The 22,447-nt window shown below is 44.1% G+C and overlaps 1 protein-coding gene across 2 annotated transcripts in view; it reads left to right on the top strand.

Annotated features, from left to right (window-relative positions):
- The window catches only part of CNKSR3 (CNKSR family member 3), an 83,445-nt gene that overhangs the window by 29,772 nt on the left and 31,226 nt on the right, over positions 1-22,447 (top strand). The window lies entirely within an intron of this gene.

The raw sequence follows: 22,447 nt of genomic DNA, 5'->3' as shown, positions 1-22,447 counted from the left end.
TTCTATTAGAGATATTTTGAAACTGTACTAAAAATTACAGAGAAGCTCCAAGAACTTTCCCCCCTACTCTACAAAGCCAATAGCTGCCCGGGGATTCCAACAGAAGTCACGATGTCATAATATTATAATCATTTTCTTCATTCACTGGCAATTCAGTGATAGATTCAAGAAATCTTAATGAATTATCTTTGAAATGCACTGAACGCTTTGACATAAATGGATTCTTTATGTAAAAACAGGTTTTACTGGGTGCCAAACAGCTGACCTCATCAGCCATTTGTGTCTTACAGTTAGATTGTTTGTGGAATTAGAAAAGATAAGAAAGTGGACATTCTGTAATTCTTTGGAGAGAATTGATACAATATATCGTGTTTACCGGGCTTGATGAGGGAATGAGCTGTTCCACATATGTAAATTTTCCTGATAACTGAACTTCCTCATCTTAACACCTGGATATTTATTATTTTTCCCCTTTGATTTTGGATAGAAATCTTTCTAAAACAAATTATTTACTTTCTGCTGATAAACCAGAGTGCATTCAATATTCCTTCCTTATGAAGGAACGAATTTTGCATAATTATTGAAGCGAGTGATTACTGTAATGATAATGTTTTGACACTGTGACTGTCTTACCAAATGGCCCCTGGAATGCCATGTTTTCAAAGTTACTGCCCTGGGATGGTTCTAGCCTCATACCCATTTCCATAGCACCTTTCTTAAATGTACTCAGCTTATGTGTTTGGAGGCTGGGAAACAAAATAACTCACTTGCTCCTGAAATGAGAATAGGTAGGCTTTGGGTTGGCAGAAGTATATTCAGTGAGTCAACTGAATGTACTTTATTGAAGAGGCTTTATCTTATCTTTAACTTTTCAGAGAAAGGACTCATATTATGTTTTCCAGGCCTTCCTAACATGAAACCATTCATATATGAAAAAAAAAAAATTATAATATCATTGCTTCTACTGGCAATGCTGCTGGTTTTGCAGAGTAAAAGAAAGTAATCCCCAGGCCTCATATACTGTTTGTCTAGAAGCCTCTGGACTTACCTTTGGGCTCTGAAGTGTGGGGTGAGGTTGCTGGAGGTTACTGTAGAAAGGTTGTTTTTTTATGATCTTTGACAATGACTATTTATTGGATATCTACCATAGGTAAGATATTGTGGACAACACTGGAATGACTTCTTCAGAGGAACTTAAATTCAGTCGTTGGGGCGTCTGGGTGGCTCAGTCGGTTGAGCGGCTGACTTCGGCTCAGGTCATGATCTCACTGTTCGTGAGTTTGAGCCTCGCGTCGGTCTCTGTGCTGACAGCTCAGAGCCTGGAGCCTGCTTCACGTTCTGTGTCTCCCTTTCTCTCTGCCCCTTCCCCACTCACGCTGTCTGTCTCTCTCTCAAAAATAAACAGTAAAAAAAAAAAAAAATCATAAATTCACAGTTGGAAGAGGAAGTAGTGGAGGAGAAAACTGTAGTGCTTCGAATTTGTCAAAAGGTACAGCAGGGTGCCTTTGGCCCATGGCCAAACAGGAGTCCTCCTCTCTCCAGAAAGTTAACCTTTGACCAAGGTGGCAGCTTCCAAGATAAGTCCAGTGGAACTGAGGGGAAGGAAGAGGCCCTGGGGAAGACACAGTCGTGGCATCAGCTTTGATCATCAGTGGGGGTGGGGGGGCAGGCATATGGCGGCTAAATCTGCGTACCTAAGTTGAAGCTTGTCTGTACATGCTTTGGGGGGAGTTTGGGGGAGGTGATCACTTCCACTTGGGGAGGAGGGTGGCTTATGACTACTGGGAGCTGAGAGGATTACTGTTGGCTCTTGACTAATGAGCACAACTGCTGATTCAGAGAAGGCAAGGGAGGGCTGGCCCAATGCAGAATGATGCCCAGGCTGCAGGGCAGGAAGGGCCAAGTGTGTGTCGTAAGTCTGATCTTCTCTTTGGAGAGCTGGCTCATCCTCCAAGCCTCACTGTCTGAGCCTCTCACTGGAGAGACGGTAGCTTGTGGAGTTGGATGAACTTGAGTCTCAAGGCTAGTTCTGCCACTTTCTAGTTGTGTTGTCTTCAATTTTTCTTAGCTCCTTTAACATGAACTTCTTCATAAAAGGGAAGGAGGTGATAAGATTGATCTTGTGGATTCTTCAGAATAATTATGACTCCATTCGGCCATGCGTTATGTAAACCTGTTGGGCCAGACATTCTGCAGGGCCTGGTCTGGAGCCTCGTGGTGCCCACAGGCTGTGCCCACTGACTGACTCACTTATGGGGACAGTCAACTCAGCAGGTGCAGGAGGAAATGCATTACCTCATCTTCTTCCTATACTTCTCCTCTCTCTTTTCATATGTTTGCCCTTTCATGTTGTTCGCTGGGTAGAGTTCAAATTCTTTTTTTTTTTTTTAATGTTTACTTATTTATTTTTGAGAGACAGAGAGAGAGAAAGAGTTCATGAGTAGGAGAGGGTCAGAGAGAGAGAGGGAAGGAGAGAATTGTAAGCAGGCTTCGTGCTGTCCGAGCAGAGCTCGATGTGGGACTTGAACTCACGAACCATGAGATTGTGACCTGAGCCAAAACCAAGAGTTGGACGCTTAACCAGCTGAGCCACCCAGGCACCCTAGAGTTTGAATCGTTACAGTTAGCCTAATTCACTCCTTGGTGTTGTCTTTAAATAATTCTTGTTTTTCATGTGACATTTCTGGCCCATCATCTGATCCTGTCCATTTCTTTCTCTTGTGATGCCACAGTCCCCATCTTTGCTGTGCTTACATCACTGCATGAATAAATTGCTCAAAGTTTTCTTTTGAGGGATTCTCTGACTTTAGTTAGCTCCCGTCCACCTTGCACATTCTTCAGATACTATCGAACTCCTCTCTTTCCATAGTTCTTTCATTTGGTCGTACATTTCCCACCTAATCTTGATTTTCATTTGTTCCAAACATAGTAATAGTTAATATTTATTCGTGCTTATTTTGTCCCAGTGACTTTATTTATATTAGCCCATTTAAAAAAATAATAGCACCATGAAGTAGCACCATTTTGTAGTGGACTAAACTGAGACACAGGGAAATTAAGTTATTGCCCAAAACTGCACGGCTAATCAGCATTTGAAATTAGGCAGCATGGATCCAGACCCTACATCCTTAAGACCAGCTCTGTCTTTCTTGGCTTCCATCGATACATAAGCTTCTAGAGAGCTGGGGCTATGTCATTTCATCTCAACCCATCACCCTGTGTGCCTTGTCTTGACATACGGTGGACACTTCCTAAATGCATGGACTGCTAACTTCCTTATTTCTCTTAAGAGCCCTAGATCATGGCAGGAGGCAGAAGAGGTGCTTCACCTATAAGTACTCTGATAGGTGCTCAGAGAGCTTGGGGTTCAGATCACAGACGCCTACCAGCTGCCTCACCTTGGTTGAGTTGGTTCTCTCAAGCCACAGTTTTACTCTACAAAATGGGGATAGTAATCATGTTCACCTCATAGAGTTTACCTTAAGAATAAATGAGATAATGTTAGATGCTTTAGTCCTGTGTGTAGCACGTGGAGAGCAGTCAATACACATTAGCTCTTGTAAGTCGTGTTACAATGCCTTCCCCTTTCACCTGACTTTTGTCTGTTTCTTTTAGGCCTATTTCACCTGGTGTATTCTCTGTAACATTTGTGTGACTTCTCACAAAGAGCCGGATAGTTATTCCTGTTTGGCCGTTTGTTAGCTGTGTGACTTTCAGCAAGTTACGAAAAGCTACAAGTCTCAGTTGTGTGATGGTAACAACAAAGGATTGTTTTTGTTTGTTTGGTTGGTTGGTTTTGTAGGTTAAATTAGGAATACGCTACACATTGTAACCACTCAGTAAACTTTAGTTTTCTTGCTTTTTTCCCTCCCCTGCCACCAACCCTCTTCCACTAAGCAGGCCTTTCCATAAAGGCTCATTGATAAACTCAAGTACCTGACTGAGTTGTTTGGAGGTTACATGGAGGAAAAAGAGAGGCTTCTGTTGTAGGGGATGGACTGGATTGAGATCCACTAGCAGGAAGCTGTAGGCAGTTGAAGATCCCTGCCTTGTGTCCTTTCGCCTTTTTGAAAGGTACTCTTAGTGGTCATTCTAAACACGGCCAAGGCTTATAAATGTGTAATAAAATTTTGACGTCCTTTGAACTCATTCATTCCACAAATAATTCTGGATTGCCAAGGACTGTCTTAGCTGTTGGGGGTATGATGTAGGACAAAAGCAACCTGTTCCTTGTCTTCATGGAGCTTGTGTTTGGGAGACAGACACCAATTATTCAGATATTAAATTGTAAAGAAAGGTGCCATGAGATACATAATTGGGGTTTTGTGTTGAGAGGAAGGGAAATATTCCCATTGGAATGAACGTTTGAGCTGAGATCTGAGGGCTGAGTAGGGGTGCCCGAGTAAAGAGGCAATGGTATACCTTCAAATTTCATACTCACTGTTTTTCTGTTAACGTAATGTGCTATTTAGTGTTTTATGAAGCTTGGATGATGACAGATGATAATTAGTCTTCAAATCTGGAGGTGCCCAAATATGCTGTCACTGACTGTTTTTTATCTAACTTGTGTATAAATAGTACGTGTGTCAGGCTGGGTGAGGAAGGCTGAATGTATTTGAGCACAAACAGTCATTGTGTTTTTTATTACACTTGGGGCCCGTGCTGTCAGTCAAGTCCATCAGGCACTTTGTCACAGTTACGGGTCGAGTTGTCTGGGCTTGCCTACCCAAAGGCAGGTGCTCTGAATTTTAATTTGTATTACCTGTATTTGCTCTGAAAGCTGTTTTTGTTGAAACTTGAAGAGCCAGATGCTTGCAGCTAGAGTATGGACCAACTTATTGGAAGTTTGCTGAACAAAGGTTGTTAAGGCGAAGAAGAGACACCCTTCAGCCAAGTGTAACCGGCTACCAAAATGTGCCTCTGTTTAGGGCACTCTTTTTTTTAACTCCCCGCCCCAGGATAATCATCACAATGGAACTCCTTTTCTGACCACTTCTTTCGGGAAAGGTATTTCATGAAATGTTACAGCAGAGCGTAACTTCGGAAGCAAAGTGCAAAGTCCCTGATAATAGTGGAGATGACTGTCTGTCTAAGGTCAAGAGAAGACCGTGTTTGTAGACAGCATGTCTTCCGACACCTGTCACTCGCATTTTCCATCTTTCCATGAACAAACAGGCCCTGGGAGACAGTTATATCCAGCTAACTTTGTTTTCATTACATTTATGTTTCTGATACTTTCTCTTTATGGCAAGTGGTACTGATTTATAAATAACAGGGATTTAAAGGCTCTTTTAAAAATGAATTCGTTTTGATTTTGTCTTTTAAAGTGTATTTAGAGAGAGAGAAAAAAATGTGCGTGTGTACGGGGGACAGGCAGAGAGAGAGAATCCTAACATAGACTGACATGGGGCAACTGTAACTTGTGCAAAGCATGACGTTGCGTTTTTATATTAACAATAGTGCTCTGAGATCTGGGGGTTGTTCACTTATATTTTATATATATAAAGGGTGGGATGGGACTTGAGGAAGTTGAATGGTAGACTAGGGACTGGAACCCAGGTCTCCACACTGTGCTTTCTACTACATGTGTAAACAAGTTGTCACGCACTTGAGAGAGAGCTGGCCAAAGGCCAGAGCTGCCAAGTGGGCTTGAGGATGAGAAAGTTCACTCGTGCCAGATTAGCACTCCTGTTCTAGAATTTATTCCAATGAACCTTTCCATTGATGCCACTGTAAATACCGACTCAAAATGTCTTTAAGGATAATAATAAGGCACTTTATCATTGACAAAGTACTTGCAAACAGTACTTCATGATATTTTAGTTTACAGCTAAGAGAACAGAGTTCTGAAGGTTACATAACTGTCCCGGGACCCATAGGAAGTTAAAAAGTCAAGCTGTGTCTTAAGCCCAGGTTGCCTGACCTCGTGACCACTGTATTTTCATGCTTTCAGCATGCTGTCCTGTCGCTTTGGAGTGTGTGGGTCCATTCATTCTCTGTTCAGTCAACAGTTACTTACTGTTGCAAAACCATAGGTCATGGTTTTACTATCCAAAAACCATTGGTCGTGTTCTTAAGAGGTAACCTCTTGAAGTGGTTTTGCATGAGGCTTATGCCTCCCAGGAAAATCACATGTTGAAAGTGGTATTTGTCTTTTTTTTACAAAAATTTTTTAAATGTTTATTTATTTTTGAGAGAGAGAGAGAGAGAGAAACAGAGCGTGAGCAGGGGAGGGGCAGAGAGGGAGGGAGACGCAGGATCTGAAGCAGGCTCCAGGCTCTGTGTGGTCAGCACAGAGCCCGACACGGAGCTTGAACTCGCAAACCACAAGGTCATGACCTGAGCCGAAGTCAGACGCTTACACAACTCAGTCACCACGCGCCCCTTCCTGAAAAGTCTTCTACCTGACCTTTGCTTCCTGCCTTTCTCAGGTCCTCCGTTCTCAACTCAAATGTCACCTCTCAGTGACACTTCAGACACACTCCCTGACCATCCAATCTACAAAGTCCATCTGTGTGTCACTGTTGTGTCTGTCGTGCTGCTTTATTTTTTTCTTCAGACATCGCCATTTGAAATCACCCTGTTTATTAGGCTTCCTGTCTGTCTTCTCCCTGTAAACCGTCTGCACCTCGGAGTTGGAGTTCTCATTTTTCTTATTACCTGCTTTCTCTCCAGCTCGGAGAACAGGTTCTTGCTCGGAGGAGGCTGTCCTATGAGCTTCTGAACTCCTGAACCTCCCCCGTTCCCCCCGCCCCCCCCCCCCCCCCAGGACTGCTGTCAAGCAGCTCCTAGGTGATGTGATGCTAAATAAATATATCTAAATTGGCTCCGATGGAATGGACTCTTTATTCTGGGGCAAATGTCATTCTTTCAGAACTCTGAAACAGAAGACTTCGGTTGATAGTGCCCCGTCTCTCCCAAACTCGAAACAGGCAGGTAGCTGTGAGTTTTGGGGCAGGGTGGGGGTGTTTCGGGAGGGTGGGATAGGAGGTTCCTTGGAAGATGTTTCAGTAGCTGATGTTTCCCTTGAGGACGCAGCTTGGTAACGACTGTCAAGGTTCATGTGGCTCTCAGTGGAAGCAGAGCAGCCGGCCAATCTGTGTTTCCTCTTGGGCAGAACTTCGCCTCCCTCCTCGTTTCCATACTGCCTCCTGTGTTCCTGTCCCGCTGGCTCTCCCTGGTTGACTCTTCGTTGTAGAACAGCACCCCCCACGTTTTCTTCCCCACCGGGAAAAAATAACAAGTAGGGGAGAACAGCTTCCCCGTTTTTCCTTGCTCCCCACCCCCCCACCCCCCAGAAGTTCTCGGATCTTTCCCTGAGGGCCAAGCCTGGGCCCCAGACCGCCGGGCCGTGAAGCCTCTGGTTTTGTGGTGTTCCCCAGTTTTCGCAGCATGGCCACTCTCGTGTGTGCTTCTGTAGGGCAGGTGCTGCTGTTTTCGTTTGTGTGTTGAGACGCCAGTCAGTGCACGAGCCCAGTAACCGGCCTGTTCTCCACGCCAGCGAGCACACCGCAGACAGTTGTTTTTCTCTTTTTTCTTTGTTGTTCTGTAGCCTTCAGGATATACGGGGTAGACGTTGACCTGTACCGACAGTGACATTTTGTCTTCTTTGTAGTGTGGTCTCTCTGCCTTTGGTTTTTCTGGGATGCTGATGGCATACGGAAGACTCGAAGCGCACTGCCTAATGTTGTGTGTTTTTATCTGGTCCCAGAAAGAGAAAGCTTGCCTCTTTCCTGTTAAAGTTTTTTGAAAAGTAACTTTGAGAAACATAGGGAGAGAGTCCCGTGACCTCCGCAGATATTTAATCCTTTAAAGGTGGTCAGATTTCTGGTGCATCACTACCCTCTTATGGTCATAACTGGCCTAAAGGGCCCGTTTCTAGAGCTCCATTCGAAATTGAAAGAGCTACAAAAGAATTCTATCTCGATTTCTTAGGAGAAAAGGTGGAGTCCATCTCACCGTGTTTTAGAGTGTTGTTATGAGAAACATGGGACACGAGTTGATAATGTCAGGGTATTAGCAATGACCAGTCTGCAGGAGCTCTTAGTTTTCTCATCTGACCTATCCAGGCGGGAGGTCATTTGTCCCTACATTGCCATCACAATTTGCAAAGGTGATTGTAGACAGTAGAGTAAGTCAGCTGAAATGACTCGTGTTCTTTCCTGTTATACAAAAGTGTATTTTCCTTAGATCAGTTACAGCACCAGTTACAGCATCAGTTACAACGTGGGTGAAGGTTCTGCATTGGAGCACGGAGAGGCAGGATATGGGCATGAAGAGTGCAGACCCTGGTGCCAGCCCCCGGGCTCTGGCTCTGTGTGGCCATGGGTAGGTCACTCGCCCTCACTACCCATCCTCTGCACCGCCCCCCCCCGCCCCCCGCCCGCTCTTCATCTTCGAAGTGGGAGGTTATACTACACACTCATAGAGATAGGAGGAGTATTAAAGGTTTTAGGGTTTTTTTGAAGTTTATTTATTTACTTTGAGAGAAAAAGAGAGAACTCAGAAGCAGGGGAAGGGCAGAGAGAGAGAGAGGAAGAGAGAGAATCCCAAGCAGGCTCCACACTGTCAGCACAGAGCCTGACACAGGGCTCGAACCCACGAACCATGAGATCATGACCTGAGTCGAAACCGGGAGTTGGATGCTTATCCGACTGAGCCTCCCGGGTGCCCCTAAAGGTTTTATATATATATGTCTTGAAAAGGGAACGTCCATGTAATAAGTGACATTTAACTGTTTGCCATTTTCATATGTGTAATTGTATCTTTATTCTTCCCAGTTCTAAGTTTATTTTTCATAAGTTTGTATCACAGAAAACTTGATTTCTTCTCATCGATAGTATTTGGTAAGACATGGGTCGTGTTGTAATTCACATTAAAGCCTTGAGAATTCGAAGCCATCAGGTTTGCAGGTCTTAAGAGCAAACACAGACCTCTCTGAGGTTTTACCTGCATTTGCTCCCAGACCAGGACGTTTCTCATGTAGCATAGGCTTCGTGGCTCATCCGGGGCTTTGACTTTCCTTGGCGGGCTTTTAAAATCTACGCTTGGTACTATATGTGCATATGAACGTTTCCCCGTGGAGAATTTTCTTTTCTTTGGAAAAGCTCAGACTGCTCTTCAGGTCAGCTCTCTCGCCTTCCCGGGGAGGGAGGGGGAAGAGTGGAGCGGGCAGTGCCCACTTCATGATGGGGAAGGGCTCCGGGGAGGCCCAGGGCGCCACATCTGCAGTCAGTCCTAGAGGAGCCAACACAGGACCTGGTTTTTTTTGTTGTTGTTGTTAAGCGTAATATATCTTTAAAATTCTGCCATAATTCTGGGCTTATACGAACTTATAATATAGTATCTTCAAAAGTACTACTTTTTCATGTCTGTTACTATATACAAATGGTGCCAATTACATGCCCTCTTGACGGGGAGCTGGCTTTGATATCTGAGCCCTTGACTTTTCTGTCAGCAGGGGGTTGGATGATGCGGGTGTCTTACTGATTTTGAAGATGGGAAGAAGGACGTAGTGTCCTGAGATCACAGAATCGTAGAAATACAGTGCTGGTGGGACCACGGGGTCAACCTGTCTGCCCTTGCCTGTCCACATTGGTGAACGGGTGTGAAGTGATCTACACGAGGTCCCATAGCTGGCGAGAATAGAGCCCAGGCCTACGTATCTGTCCAGCCCCTGCCCAACACCAAGGCGACTTTATAAGACAAGAGAGCCTGCGATATGAACATCACTCAAGTAACATACGACGTGGAGGCCCCTAGAGTGTAGTAAAAACTGGGTTTTCTGGAGAACGAGGAGAAAGCTTTAATCGCTCAGGGAACTAGAGCTGACATTCTGTCAAGCCGTAGGTATGGCGCAGTTTCGGAAATTTTTGTGTGGAAGAACCTAGAAGATTCTTCCCTTACCACACTGTAAGCTGCAAGGGCCGGGACCTTCTGGTTCTGTTTTCCAGTGGGGAATTTCCGTAGCTCTTGTCACAGGGGGTTAAGGAAAAAATGGGAGTGGGGGGATTCAACAGGTTCGCTAAGAATTAGAGTGTGGCAGGTTGGGGGGATTGTGCGGCCTCATCGGTTTACACTGCTAAACTCTGGTCTTCATCCTCAACCAGAATTTTCCTCATTTTGTCTCTTCGTCTAGCCACTATTTGAGTGCCTGTTTGGGCCAGGCAGTGGCCCTGGGCCCTGGCCCCTGCACGCTGCAATGGGGAATAATTCAGACAGGCCTGGTCCCAGCTCTGTGTTGTAGAGAGGGACAGAGGCAAATGAGGACTAATGAACAAGTAAAAACTCAGAAGTTTGCTAAGTCTTATGAAGGAAGCCACCAGGATCCACAGGGAAGAACAGGGGTCATTGGGCTACTTTAGGTCCAGGATCAGCTGGGGCCTCCCTGCGAAGAAGATCATTCTAGGGCGGAGGAATAGCATTCAGGCATGCCCGGGAGTAGAAAGAAGCTTGAGGGCCGGGGGAAGTAAATAAAACTGGTGTCCAGCATGTAGTTGGCGGAGAATTTGGCCAGATGAAGCCGGAGAGGCAGGTAGGAGGCCAACAGACCAGACTGGACTTTGCTGGCTTGGGTTTTTCCTAAGGGCAGTGGGAAGCCAGTAGGGCTTGGAGCAAGGGAATGGCATTTAACTGTGTTGAGAAGGTTTACTGAACCTTGAACATCTACTACATGAAAGAGGCCAGTCACCAAAAACCATATATCGTATGATTCTATTTATGGGAAATGTCTAGAATCTATTATGTGAAATAGCCAGGCAAATCCGTAGACTTAGAGAACAGATTAGTGGTTGACCAGTGGTCAGGGCGGGGGTGGATGAAACGGAGTGAGTGCTAACGGGTATGGGTTTTTGTTGCAGGGTGAGTTGAAAAGGTACTAAGATTGGTTATGGTTACGGTTGCATGACTCTGAATCTACCCAAACTCAGTGAATTGTGTGAATTCATTGGGTGAATTGTGTGGTCTGAGCATTGTATCTCAATAAAGCTGTCATTTCAAAAATCAGAAAAGACTGACGGTGCCTCACAACAGGCTCCATTGCCCTAGGCAGCTGTCCCCAGTTCAACAGCTGCTTTTGGCTTTTCTCCACCCTCCTTGAATAGAGCATCCCCTTGGCCCCCGTCTCCTGCTACTGTACAAAAAAGCCATCAGCTGCTGCTGATGTCAGCTTCTTGCCGTCAGACCTCCAGTTCCATCCATCCCAGACGGGCTTCTGTGTTCCCCTTAACAGTGCTAGACAGGCAATGGTTTAAATCCCCAACACTGCCTCTTATTGGCTGTGTGACTTTAGGTCAGTTATTTAAAAGCTCCCTGAGCCTCAGTTTCTTGTCTTTTTTTTTTTTTTTTTAAAGAGCTTAAAATTTTTTTTTCACAAACACTTAAACAGCACTTACTGTGTGCCTGTCATTATGTTGTAAGTGCTTTAAGAATATTTAACATGTTTAATCATCCAGATAACCAGATGACCCCTTGAGGGTAGCTACTGTTATCCTCTCCGTTTTGTAGGTTAAAAAAACCTGAAGCACAGAGAGTTTAAGTAACTTCCCCAAGGTCACACAGCTGGGGAGTAGCAGAACTGAATCCAGGCAGTTTGGCCTCAGAGGCCCAATTCCTTAATTACTGTGCCATGCTGCTGATCCTGGCCTGTAAAATAAGCTTAAGAATAGCCCTTTCCTTGCTTTGTTTACAATTTTTTAGTCTTCAGTTACTTGAACATCACTTGTATCTTAGAGCATTTCTGCAGTGCACAGCATGGTACCTGAAACATAGTCTGTGAATTAATGTACCTAATTAAGTCACTTTTCCATTCTTCCATTTCTTCATCAACTACCTTAGACCCCACGAGGATTTGGGTGCCCAGTTGAGGTCTGGGTTCTGCCTTAGCCCTGCCCGTTTTGTTTTTTGTTTTGTTTTGTTTTGTTTCTTTTTTACTGGAACAATGTCCTAGGGAGCCCACTCTTTCATTTTGGGTTCCTCATCAACGGAGTGGCGATAATTATAACCTGGCCAGCATCCTCCCTAGGGTCATTGCAAGGATCAATGAAGTGTTTTGTACATGCAGGTGCTCTGTAAAACGCACAGCCTCCTGTTAACCCAGGGGCTTAATTTAACACGCCGCCCAGCTGTTTGGACTGTGCACTTTTGAAGTGCTGATGGCTGTTAGTAGATGGTTAGACAAATGGCAGTTTTTCCCTGGAAATCCTGATGGCCCAGGTGAAAAGGAAGTGGCGAATGTATTGTGTGTTCACCTCTGTATGGGGGAGCTTTTCCCCTGGGCAGTATTGACACTTAAGCAATGGGCAGAGCTGAAGCCCAGCTTCTGGGCCACCACCTGGTCCCTGTGCTAAATTGATTCCCCCCAGAGCTGTCAACTTAAACTTGCTGTGTGTGGTGTGCGGGGAACTACTCAGTTCTTCCTTCCATTCGGCGTAAGTACGCCAGGCACAATAGTTGTAGCCAGTGTTTGGTTTTAGAGTAAATCTGATGTATAGTATTGGCAAAATAAGTTGTGTTGGAGGAGGGGAAGAATTACAACTTATATTGAGAAAAGTACATTGTTTTCTCCTCTTAACACATATTACTCCTCCCACCCACCCCTCCAAGCATTCCAGAATTAGATACAACTGTTTGGTTACTGAATTACACCAACCAACCTTGGAAAGTACATCCCCCCCCCCCCCCCAAGCGTTGTGGAATCCTCTGTGTTCATCTCTACAACTTGGTTTTGTTTTTAGAATCTGAAAACTTACTTTGCGTTTTTTGCTGAACATCTACTATGATGTATTTGTATACATATGTGTACGCACAGACACATGTCGACATCCTCAGACATGTAAGGCAGCGTCAGATTTCTTCCCTGCCCTCAGTGTTACCTTTCATGTTCATAATACTTTTTTGAGGGGGACAGGCAAGGGAGGAGGACTCAAAGCTGATCATCTCTTTAGACCATCTAGACCATCGGTTCTTTGGTTGATTCTGATTTGCATCAGAATTTGCATTTGTCAGTTCAGTGATTTAGGTCAGCCTAAGTATTTCCTGAAAAAGATGATTTCAGACAATGCTAACTTATTTCATTTCCCCTGTCCCCACTCTGGGTACCTCCCTTTGCGCCTGGGCTCAGGATGCTGAAGGGATGGCAGGATGGGTCCTTTACACAGTGTTAAGGTTGTGCTGGAGTTGTGGGCGGGGGGTGGGGGTGGGGATGTGGGGGTAGGGGGGGTTGCGGTGAGACAGGGTCAGATTGCAGGGCCTACAACTTTGACGCAGAGTTTCCTGGTGCAAATTGCCAGCTGGAAGGCATTACTTACCAGTGCAGAAACCTCAAATGAGGGCAGGCCGTTTACTTGACTGTTTTCTGGGTAACTTGAATCCTTGAACTAAGGTAGTCTTTCTATTTTTACTTCCTTAAATTATCCTGGCATGGATATATTTGCTATTTCCAAGTTCTTTTTCGGTAACGGATTGTCTGTGTATGTAGTGAAACCCGAAGAGTGGTTGTTTCTTGGTTGCATTTTCTGATGTCTTTGGGGTGACATAAGTCCGAGAAGGCATTAGTTCCCGGCAAGAAAGCTGGGTTTGCTGTAGAAACAAAATACTGACTGCCCTCTGCTCTCCGTGTTGTTGCTTCTTGCAAGAAATTGAGGCTTGGGTTTGTTGCTATGTGTTGGTGCCTCTTTAGTGATGTGTGGACCAGCTTTTCCCACATGGTTAAGCGCACAAATTTTTATTTTGTCTTCAGCATTATTGTGCTTTAAGCTTGCTACTCTAAAAAATGCCCAGGAGCGTATCCCTCCCCCTCAAGATCACTTGCTCCATTCCATAAATACAGTGGAAGAGCTTGGTTGGTTCTTAACTGGCTTTCCAGGGCTCTCATTGCTGGCTCTTTCCATGTGTTTGGATTTCCTGCAGCTTCTGCTTTGAAGGCAGTAGAGGCCTCAGCAATGGCTTCATAGGCTCAGACTCTAATCAGGGCAGAAAACCTCACAGCATCTTTCCCCAAGACCAAGTTCATTCACTTGATAATTATTTTAGCTCTGAGGATGTTTGAGATTGAAGTTTCTGGGCAGTTTATTTCCTTCTTCATACTCTGCTATGGTAAATGAAGGTAACTCATACTAGTTCAGATACTTGTAGGCCTGGAAGGAACTGAGAGATCTTCTGATCCAGTTCTCAGACGTTGTGTTGTGGTACCCTTTCTTCACATTGCATTGAACCAGAAACCTGGCAAGATGACAGAAAATCAGAGCTGTGAGTGGTAGGGTGGGTGTCAGTTCTTTCTTTCTTTCTTTCTTTCTTTCTTTCTTTCTTTCTTTCTTTCTTTCAGAAGTGTTATTTATTTACTTAGTGCGTGAGAGCGAGTATGAGTGGGGGAGGGATAGAGAGGGAGACAGAGAATCCCAGGAGGGTTCCACGCCGTCAGCACAGAGCTGGAAGCGGGGCTCAAACTCACAAACTGTGAGATCATGACCTGAGCTGAGATCAAGAGTGGGACACTTGAGTAACTGAGTCCCCCCAGGCGCCCCTGGGTGTCTGTTCTGATCAAAGCCAGCTCATCCATGTGTGAGGAGCCCAAGCACTGGGAGTAAGTGGTTCCTAGCCAGTATAATGCAGTAAGGCCATGGAGTAAAGCCAGAATAAGCCCTTGGCTGTCAGAGGCTGTGGGGAGGGAACTGACCAGCAAAGGGAACTTTTTTGGGGTGATAGAAATGTTTATATCATGGCTGTGATATGGTTACAAGACTCTCTGTATCTGCTGAAACTCACCAGGTTGTACCCTAAAAATTGGTGAATTTTAGTAAGTGGTCTCCTAAAGCATGTTTAGGATTTTTTATAGGGGAGGGGAGGTGATACCTTCTCTGTTGTTAATTCAGTGTAATTCTATAAAATGACTCTTTGAAAAATATAAAAAGAGAAGAAAAAACCAGATTCACTTAAATCCTGGTCGAGTCTATTTCTCCACTTGGCAGATTTATCATCACTTTGTACTCGTCACTGCTGTTAGTTATACCAAGGGTTGGTAGAGGTCCAGGTAGTAAATATTTTAGGCCTTGTGGGCCGTTCGGTCTCAGGCACACCACTTAGTTCTGTCACTGTAGCGTGAAAGCAGCCGGAGGCAGCATGTAAGTGAAAGACTGGCTGTGTTCCTATAAAACTTGACTTACAAAACCCGGCAGTGGGCTGAATCTGGCCCGTGAGCTGTGTTGGCTAACCTGTGAGTTGACGCTTTTGTTCCTTTTGGAGAAACTCCACAAAAGGGGCATTTTTCTACATTCTCACCAGAAGGACAAATGTCCTAGGAAAGTGGGAGTCTAGGGAAGTTTGGAAGAGGACAGACTCTCCAGCGCTTAGCCATGAGACGCTCCCGGACTTGGATCTGTGAAGGGTAGGGTGGTTTTGCTTACACGGAATTTTGGAGGGCGAATTAGGAGGAAGAATTGTGGAGGAAGAGAGGACTGAGCGTGGCAGCCCGTTTCTAGATTACCGTAGAAACCTAGGTGGGAGAGTTTAGCTGCGACAGTGACATGGGATGGAGGGGACCTTTTGAAGGGATATTATAAAACTTAACATAAGAAATAGACATTTCCAAAGGAAAAGTTAAAGATTAAAACATTGAAAAAAAATCGGAAGGCAAATTGTGATTCTTTGTTAACAGGGAATGTGATACCATTTCAAGTAATTCTCATTAGATCTGATCATCATTGCTTAGCGACGTCAAGTCTACCGTTTTTTTATTTAACTAATCAATTATTTTCATGTAAAAAAAATTTTCAGTTTACTTATTTTTGAGAGAGAGAGAGAGACACGGGTGTGGGGAGGAAATAAGCAGGGGAGGGCCAGAGCAAGAGGGAGACACAGAAGCAGGCTCCAGGCTCTGAGCAGTCAGCACAGAGCCCGATGCGGGGCTCGAATCCATGAACCACGAGAACATGACCTGACCCAAAGTTGGACACTCAACTGACTGAGTCACCCAGGCACCCCTACTTATTTATTTTTTAATGTTTGTTTATTTTTGAGAGAGAGAGAGAGAGAGAGAGAGAGACAGAGTGCGATCAGGAGAGGGGCAGAGAGAGAGGGAGACGCAGAATCTGAAGCAGGTTCCAGGCTCTAAGCTGTCAGCGCAGAGCCTGATGCAGGGCTTGAACCCACGGACCACGAGATCACGACCTGAGTGGAAGGATGCTTAAACCATCTGAGCCACCCAGGTGCCCCAACACTGGTTGTAGTTTTGATTCTCTAGGGAAGGCCAGTCAGTCAAGGGCCTGTCCAACCAGGCAAAAAGAATTCCTCAATCCTTTAAAATTATAGAGCTGAAAGTCAGCACACCCCTGTGTTTCAAACGTGATGTTACTGTCTAAACTCAGATTGCTATATTTAAACCAGTTTTATCAGCTACTTTTAAAATTAAGGCCTGCAGACTTCAACAAAACAAGGGTGACAAAAGAAAGTCATTCCAAAGGGATATAGTTGGATGGCTCACTTCCTAAAAGGGCACTTGGAATTCCCACCAGTACATCATGCTTCTGAATTTTGGCATGCTCTGATTAGTTTTGCTTCATTAATTGTATTATGCCCATCGAGAAGCCAACCATATTGAGTATTTTAAAATCCTTAGCAAAGGGCCATGTTTGGGAGACATTATGACATATTGGATCAGGAGGGTCAGCAAGTTGGGAAGGCAGAGGAGCTTTGATGTCAGGTCTTTACTGTTTAATGTTTTTACAAGTGTTGAGAATTCTAAGAATATTTTAATTAGGTATAAACGTATCACCCAAGTCTGGTTTCCTTTCCTCTGGTTCAGATCGTGGAGAACTGACCTCTTCCTAAGCCCTCATCTCCTTCATAGTGGAAGGCCTTGCATGTTAATTCAATGAATGAAATTGAATTTGTGTGATCTGTAATTGATTCTCCTGGTTGAGGAACCTAGTGTACCCGATTCTGTTTGAATCACCTGTCACTTGTGGCCCTTAAAAGTCCTGACTGAGACACGAGCTTATAACTTTAGTTGAACCAATTTCTGAATCAAACAAAACAAAACCCTCTGGCTAAAACATGCTTCAGTGATCAAAAGTACTGTATGTGAAATGCTGTAAGACCACTCTGTGTTTGTGGAATTACAGTTTTTGCTGACTTGAGCATAGGCCAAAAGCATAGCCACTGAACAGTCCTTCCAGTGGGCCGCATGTACAGAAAGAGGGTGATGTGGCCCATGATCTGATTTTAGTCTCCTACAGAAAATAGGAAGAGAATAGCTCTACATTTTTTGTGATGGAGCATTTCCTCTAACTTCTTAATCTTCCTATACACAGGCCTTGCCACCTTTTAGAGAGATTAATTAAGAAAAAATAATTCTTAGTATGGGACAATGATTCTTTATCCTTAAGGTAGAAATGACCTTCTTTAATCCTGAAACATTGAGACTTGAAGCAAATACCTGTAGATACCACAGTCCGTAGTTTCCTTATCTTTAGTTACTCACCTCCATGGGAAAATAAAACCAGGCGGCTTGTACGTTGGTGTGACATTAACATTTCTGTGAAGTTCTTTGTCTTTCTTCACGCATTCACTTACTTATTTCACAAATGTTGTCAAGTGCCAGAAATGTTCTAGATGCTGGGGGCCAAACAATGAACAAAAGGAAACCTCTGCTTTCATGGGGCTTATGTTCTGATGTCCATCGGAAAACACTTTTAGGTGGAATCGATGATTATGGCAGGCTCCCGTCTTTGGGAATACCTTCCAGGGGAGGTGATAATGTGGGCTGTTGAGATCCCATCTCCAATTTACAGTGTTCCCGAGGGGGTGCTACCTACGCCTTTGGGGTTTCTCTGTCTCTCTGGCAACTTTTATTCTGAACACTTAGGAAAGTGAGGGCCTGAATAAATCACATCTTTGTATTTAACAATATTTATAGAGTATTTATTGTGTGCTTCATGGTGTTCTAAGCCCATTTATAAATATTAACATTTCATTTTCATTGCAGATCCGTGCAGTAGGCAGTGCTTTCTTTTATCCCTGTTTTACAGGGGACTGAGTAACTTGCTCCTGTGGCAAGAAGTGGGACTCGTATCGGTGCTCAGGCTCTTAACCATGGCCCCGTCTCGGTCTACATCTAGGGCGAGAGGTTTCTTTTTTTCCTTTTCACGTGTGGGATTTCTTTGAACGTTTGAGTGTTTACTGCCAGACCTGGTGACAGCAGAGGGACGCTGGGCCTCTCCTTCCTTCTCTTTCTTGGTTCTTCCACATTGAGTTATGTGCTTAATTTGTGTAACTGGAATGTGTTTGATGATCTAATTCTATTTAATTACGTGTTTGTTTCGGTGCTGCTAGACATTCTGTAAGTTCCTCGAAGCAAGAAACTGGCAAACAGGTACGTGCGACAAATAGATTAAAGTGGATCTTGCAAATTGTAAAACGATTAGACCAGTTTACTTGAGTTGGGGATTTTCCCCTCCTCTGTGGGGCCGTGTCATATTTCATTTAGCTGTTTGCGAATGTTTGTATTCTGATCAGTGGGATAACTGAAGAATAGGCCATAACATGTTGGAATAATAAAGCCGGGGGCAACATTATTTAAAATCTAGCATATTCAGGGGCACCTGGGTGGCTCAGTCGGTTAAGTGTCCAGCTTTGTCTCAGGTCATGATCTTGTGGTTTGTGAAGTCGAGCCCGCGTCGGGCTCTGTGCTGACAGCTGGGAGCCTGGATCCTGTTTCGGATTCTGTGTCTCTTTCTCTCTCTGCTCCTCCCCTGCTCATACTCTGTCTCTCTCTCAAAAATAAATTAACATTAATTTTTTTTTTTAATCTAGCCTATTCAACATATGTGTTCCTTGAAAAGAAGTCTTTATGCCACTATAGAAACTGTTTTTAGGTAGGTGGCAACATGCTATTCCTTCTTGATAATTCTTCTACATGTCGGGGATCTTTGGATTATTTGAGGTCAGGTCCCATATATTCCCTCAGAATCCTCAAGGACACTCCCTTTTCAGGGAAATGTTCTGTATTCTGCATCCTTCAAGTTCTCAGTCTCTGATCACACACGCAGCGTTTGTCCTACAAGGACCCCACATGGGCCCTTCCATCTCCGCTTTCTCTGTGTCCAAAATATTTCCTCAGGCTCTAAAGCTACTTCTGAAATCCTGTTTCTTCAGTGAAACTTTCCAGTTAATTAAAAGAGAAATCTGGCCTCACCTTTATATCAACTTATTATTCAGGGATAAAGTTTAACCAGCATCTATGATGCATGGCTTCTTCACTTTAATTTTAATGGACGCATGTATTCTGTGCATGGAAACTGGCACGAGTCTCTGTTTTATGCTTATATTTTAAGCAGTGGACTTGCTTGGCACAGTAAACATGAATTTCGGTTCTGCTGGTCCTTGGTCGTTTGTTTTGCTTAAGAAAGAGTTTATGATCGCTTCTCGACCTTTTGGCTAAGATTAAGTGAAGAAAGAGTTTATGACCTGTGGATGAACATGAAATAAAACGCTGTTACATTTGTGTGGGTTTTGGTGGGGCTGCCGTAGAAAAGTACCAGAGACCGGGTAATGAAACGACAGAAACGTATTCACTCGCAGCTCTAGAGCCTGAAGTCTGAGATAACGGCGTTGGCAGGGTTGACTTCTTTTGCAGCCATACTCCTTGACTTTCTTCCCCCTGTGTCTTCACTAGGCCTTCCCTCCATGTGTGTCTTCTCTATAAGGACACCAGTCATACTGGATAAAGGCCCATCCTGATGATCTCATTTTGACATAATCACATCTTTAAGGCTTTATCTCCAAATACACTCACTTTCTGAGCGCTCAGGGTTAGGACCTCAACGTATAATTTTGGTGCAACACAATTCAGCCATAACGAAGTTTAAATGTATAACATAGTTGTCCTAAACTTTGATGATCATTAAAACAAAAATTGTCTTTAAATTTTAAAAATAGGCAAAGGGAGAGGACATCCTGAAGGAGAGGAGATTGTAGGATGTTGGTTGTGATCTGGCTTAAAACTGGCTAAGTGATTTAGGGTGAAATTCATAGTAGTTAAGGCTTTTGTTCGTACTTTCCAACTGTTTGGATTCAATGACAGTACCTTCTAAGTACCTCTAAGATGTTGTGATTCTCTCTTAATAACTGTTTGCAATTACAGTAAAACTTTGGTTGGCGAGCATAATTTGTTCCACAAACATGATTGTAATCCAAAGCACTTGTATATCAAAGCGAATTTCAAGAACCATTGGTTCAGTTGTGAACATGTGATGTTTGGAATCACGTACGACTTGTATTGCAAGACATCGCTGGCTTTTCAAATGAAAATTTATTAGAAATGTTTGCTCATTGGGGCGCTGGGGTGGCTCAGTTGGTTAAGTGTCTGACTTCGGCTCGGGTCACGATCTCATGGTTTGTGAGTTCGAGCCCCGCATCGGGCTCTGTGCTGACAGCTCAGAGCCTGGAGCCTACTTTGGATTCTGTCTCCTTCTCTCTCTGCCCCTCCCCACACGTGCTCTGTTTCTCTGTCTCTCAAAAATAAATAAATGTAAAAAAAATTAAAAAAAAAACGTTTGCTCATCTTGCGGAACACTTGCAAAACAAGTTACTCGCAATCCAGCGTGTTACTGTAGACCCTACTGCTTATTTAGGAAGATGCTTGGAGAGGAATTTTTATAACTCCGTGTTTCCTGGGGGGAATGTTGAAGAGCAGAGCTTGTGTCAAATGGGCCTTGATTTGAATTCCAGGCCTTTCCTTCTATAGCAAAGCTGAAGAAAATGACTACAGAAATCCTTCCCTTGGCATCTTACCAGCCGTGTGGCTGTGGATGGGTTTTGTAGCTCCCTTGTGCCCTAAAGTTAGTCATCTATAAATTGGGAATAGAGGTGTTAGGAGGCTCTCCTTAGGTCTTGGCGCTGTTGTTCACTGCAGATAGATACTGCCCATCTGCAGATGGCCCTGGGTGGCAGGGTGCTGGGAGGCAGCCCAGGGGCAGGGGGGCACATCCGTCTCCATACCTGCTGACTTGCGTGGCCTCCACTGCCTGTCTGACTCACGTGCCACAATGGCCACTTGTGGCTCAAGGCTGTCAAAGTGGAGCTGGGTTTGTTTATGTCACTGTCCCTAACCTCGCTTGCTGTGTGATGGAGCCCCTTGGCTAGATAGGTGTCACTTGAGGGAAGACGGGTGGGTTCCAGCTGGTTACCAGAAAATAATTTTTTCTTACCTCCTCTTCCTGTATTTGATAGTCCCAAATGGTTCTAAGGACATTGGTCTTCTTTTCATGTCTTACCAGGAGGCAAATGGTGAAAGTTTACGGGGCAGAGGTATCATTTAGCCTAGCACATCAGCCTTTAAGATCCATAGATGACGTTAGTGTTGCCAAAAGCAAGTGCTGCGCCTTGTGTCTCCTTTTCCTAGTCCAGAGTACCCACGTGGCAGAACTTTGGTGAGGGGTCAATGAAATAAGTGTGTGTGTGTGCGCACGCACGTGTGTGTGTGTGTGTGTGTGTGTGTGTGTGTGTATTTGAGGGTGACTGAGCACAGCAGTGTGCTTTCCACATATTTTATTCTAGTTAAATTGAATTTTCACCCTTTGTGTTGGGATTGATTTATATAAGCCTCATTGTTGGAAACACTCAGGGTGGCTTTTATTATTAGGCTTGAATAGACCAATTGATTCAGTATAAAATTTTATTCCAGTAAAACCACTGAAACAAGTTGACCAGAAAGTTCTCTATACAAGAATAAAGAAACCCAAGTTTTGTGAGGCTTACCTATTTTAGTCATTATGTAAGAACATTGGGGCGCCTGGGTGGCTCAGTCATTTGAGCATTCGGTTTCTTGATTTCAGCTCAGGTGTTTATCCCACACTTGTGAGATCGAGTTGAGCTCTGTGCTCGGCATGGAGCCTGCTTGGGATTCTCTCTCCCCATCCCAAGCACACACCCTATCTGTCTCTATTTCTCTCTCAAAAAACAAAACAAAACAAAACAAACAAAAAAAAACATTAAAATACAATTCTGTTGACAGTACTATTTGACCTGGAAAAATTCCCGTAAGCTACCCCTTTTAATTAGCATTGCCTTTCTCTGGTACCACTGCTGGTATTTTCTCCTTTGGATTCTGTATTCATGAGAACTTTTTCAGTCGCAAGGCGCAGAAACCCAACACAAACAAGCTTAAGCTAGAAAGGGGATTTAGTTCAGTTTAAGTGAAAAATTGTAGGGGTAGAATTACCTTTAAGCAGGGTTACATCCAGGGGCATATAGCATATTATTGGAGCATTTTCTTCTTCTCAAATGGATGTATTTTCAGGAAACTGATCAGAAAAAAACCAGCATCCCCAAAGTTATATCCTTATGACTTCCAGCTGGAAAGGAAGAACTTCTCTCTTCCTGTGTCCATATACCAAGTATCAAGGAAGATTTTGATTGGTTTCGCTTGGTCATCCTTGAACCTGTACCTGGC

This window comes from Prionailurus viverrinus, chromosome B2 (genome assembly GCF_022837055.1).
Source record: "Prionailurus viverrinus isolate Anna chromosome B2, UM_Priviv_1.0, whole genome shotgun sequence".
Classification (NCBI taxonomy): domain Eukaryota; kingdom Metazoa; phylum Chordata; class Mammalia; order Carnivora; family Felidae; genus Prionailurus; species Prionailurus viverrinus.
The sequence above is the reverse complement of the archived record's forward strand: the minus strand, read 5'-3'. Positions and strand labels throughout refer to the sequence as shown.